Here is a 3746-nt window from a genome sequence, read left to right on the forward strand (position 1 = left end):
AAGAGAACAGACTCCTGGAAACTGACATCTGATTTATACAAATATGACATGGCATATGCACATACCTCCAACCACAAACAATCAATAAATGAAACAAACACTCAGAAAATTAAAGAGTAGATGGCTAGAAAGCTGTAATTTCTTCAATTGTTTACTTTTGTTGTTATCAATTTGTGGGTTTTTTGTTTGTTTGGCTTTTGTTTTTTGATTTTTTTTTTTGTTTTCATTTTAGAGTGGCTCACCTTTATTTCAAATAAAAACATAACACAGTAGACTGGATTCTTATTTTTATTAATATGCACAGAAAATTACTGAAATGGTGATTATTCATTGTCTCTCCCAATGGCACTTATAGGTACAAATATGCAGAGATGTCTAGACATATCAGATGCTTAATTGAAAAGACTCTTCCACGGCAGTTTGATCCTCAGTTTCCTCATCTAGCTGAATATTCTTGCATTTTCTTGGTAAGTTTCTATATTATCAGATGTAGATACCTCACTCCTATTATTGCTCCTTGCTGAATCTCGAGAAGTCTTGAAAGTTTTGAATGGCAGAAGAAACATCATATTCATCCTGTTAAATCTTACAAGATTTGGAATGTCTCTGTCTTGTGCAGTAGAATTTAATCTTTTTTGAACAGCACTAGGAGCTACTCCAAAACTTCCTCATGATTTCTTCAAGATCTAAGGCCCATTCTGGACATGCTCTTTCTCTTCTAGTCACACATTCATGACATAGGGGACAATGTATTCCACTTTTTCTCATTGTAGTCAGGAAACATTTTCTACAGGAAACGTGCTGACAGTATATCAAAAATACTTACCGTCACCCCATCTTATTAAGTCTTTCATTCAGAGACACTTCTTTTAATGCCATATGTCAAGATTATTATAATCTATACTCCCAGATGATGGTTTTCACTGCATTATGTCACCAGTACTGGGTAAGACTGTGGTCCTCCATGGTGTCTTGAGCGCCTCTTGACAGACACAGTAGTGAAATCATCATCCATGTAGGACATTGCTGTGGATATCGCTCTGTATAAATAAAGTGTTGATTGGCCAGTAGCCAGGCAGGAAGTATAGGCAGGACAAGCAGAGAAGATAATTCTGGGAAGTGGAAGGCTGAGACAGAGAAACGCTGCCAGCCGCTGCCATGACAAGCGAGATGTAAGGTACTGGTAAGCCATGAGCCACAGGGCAACTTATAGACTAATAGAAATGGGTTAATTTAAGATATAAGAACTAGATAACAAGAAGCCTGCTGAAGCCATGAAGTTTGTAAGCAATATAAGTCTCTGTGTGTTTAGTTGGTTGGGTCTGGGTGCCTGTGGGACTGGTGGGTGAGAGAGATTTGTCCTGACTGTGGGCCAGGCAGGACCAGAAAAACCCTAGCTATAGGACATGGTCACCAAGAGATCCTCAGATATGGTGAGGGGTTGGCGGGAAAGGTGGTAGCATCAGCAGGAGCCCATGTGGCAGTGAAGACCCTGAACTCAACTCCCTGAGAGAGCTTGATTTGTGTTTAATGGGTCTTTCTCCTTTAGACTTATTAATTAGCATTAAAGGAGATGAAATCAATTAAAATTTCCAAGTAATAACTTTCTGGGCTCACATATATTGGCATTCACATGTTGGAGTCCTAAGAAATACATATAGCTATGGTTATATAGTAGAAGATTTTATTTTCTATAATGTGACTCCTTTAAAATGAAGTGTCTATCATTTGCAAGATACATCTCTTCCACTCACCAATGGTTAAGTAGCATAACTGGAATCCCCAACATTTTTTATGGAAAGTACCTAACTCCTCCCAAAGATTTGTAACATTATCGTGTATTTTCTATGAGTCTTAAATGTATATGTGATAAGAGAATTACTGTCATTTAATAAGAATATGCTTTCTGGACAGTAGTTCTCTAGATCATAGAGACACCTAAACCTGTGTCTTGACTCAGGCCTAGGACTGCTTCTATTTTATAAAGTTGGAACTGATAAATCACTCTGAAGGTGGCTTGTACCCTCTGAGATGTGGACCACTGATTGTGAATTTACAGGGTGAGGTATGGATTCCTTTAAGACTAGAACCCAACCTTGGGCTTCTTCACATCAATCAGAACACTTGTAAGGATACTTCATCACTTCAGACAGACACCAAATTTTACATACAATTTCACATGCTTTGGGGAACTCTATGGTACCCAAAAGACTGTTTCTATAGACCTTAAGGTAAGAGCTCTAGGAACATGATAATATAAGGAATTAACCTCAAACAATTTTCAGGGATTTTCTAAAAGGTAAGCATAGGACATAACTCCATTCAAATTATGCTTTTTTTCTTTTTTGTGTATCTGATTGAATACCAATTTTACTTTCATTTATTTAGTGATTACTTCAAGAAATATTCATGATTTTAAAGCACTTTTAAGTTTAATTTATTTTCTTATTTTCTGGATGATGTGTACACCATATATTTCACAGTGTGTATGTGGAGGTCACTGGACAGTTTGGGAGAGAGCCAACTCAGAATTGCCAAGCTTGGCAGCAAGCTCTCTTTCTCTCTGAGGCATTTGATCAGCCAAAATTCATAATTTAAAAAAGATCACTATGACTAAATTACTGAATTTAATTATCAATATTTAATATTTTTCAATATTTAATCATTTTCATTATCAAGAATTAATATTTATTTTCATGTTGCTATATTAACTTTTTGAAGTAGCTAAATTTTACAGACTTTCTATTGCCACCAATACCATTTCATCTGCACCATTTTAAAATAAATATGCAGTCCTTTCTAGCTTGAATTAATTGACTAACTAAGTGATACTTCGTCCTTACCATTCCTTAAACTGATTTCTCAAAGCATGGTTGGACTGAAACACACATTGAATTGATTGAATATGTATTTGAAACATTTTAAAATTATAATTTAGGAATTTTAAAAAACAGATTCTGCAGACATTTCTGGATGTCAAGAGAGTCTTGTTTAAAGGCAGCCTTCTGACTGGCAATTGGCTAAATTTAAGTTGAACTCTCTTTCCCAAGCAAGGCCCTACCTTGCTCCTTCCTATGGCACTAGATTTCATTAAAACCCAGAGTCACAGGGCTTAAGTCACTGCTTGTGTGCTGGTGTGACTTCTCTCTGAGCACATTGAAGTAAACATGAGTTGATTGCACTATCATCACACAACTTCTTCAACTGGTGGCTCGACCTTAAAAACAACGAATAGGTGTGACGAAAACTGCTAAAAATGAGTTTTTAAGACGGTCTTTGGGATGGAGGAGGAAGAAAGGTCTTTCCAAATTTGGACTATAATTTGTTCTGGCCATTTTACAAATCAAGTGGCTTATTCTCATGGATAACAGTGAGTGTCCACATGTTTAAGAGTTGAGAGACATATGAAAACAAGTGAAGTTAAACTGTAGTAGGATGGAGTGTGGTATGGGTCAGGGTACATAATTACAATGGGGAAAAGGTACTTCTCCAAGATTTGAATCTAACAATAGAAATGATATACCTTATAATTAAGAAAAACTGGAAATTGTAACAACACTGCCAACTCTGTTCCTCTTTTCATCATGACTCATTTGCCCCACTGTGCTAGTTTGTAAATGATTCCTAAATATATTCTTGACATTTCAATACCATACTTTCTTTACTTGTGCATGAGGATGAGTAGCTTGTCTTGCCTTTCAGAGATTATGAAATGAACAATAATATAGAATAGGACATAATGAGAC

The 3746-nt window shown here is 36.2% G+C and overlaps 1 pseudogene; it reads right to left on the bottom strand.

The window, feature by feature from the left end:
* Nucleotides 1-384: 384 nt before the first annotated feature.
* LOC118588451 lies at nucleotides 385-1042 on the bottom strand (annotated as a pseudogene).
* Between the last annotated feature and the right edge of the window lie 2704 nt (nucleotides 1043-3746).

The sequence above is a fragment of the Onychomys torridus genome, chromosome 8 (genome assembly GCF_903995425.1).
Source record: "Onychomys torridus chromosome 8, mOncTor1.1, whole genome shotgun sequence".
NCBI classification, from domain to species: Eukaryota; Metazoa; Chordata; class Mammalia; order Rodentia; family Cricetidae; genus Onychomys; species Onychomys torridus.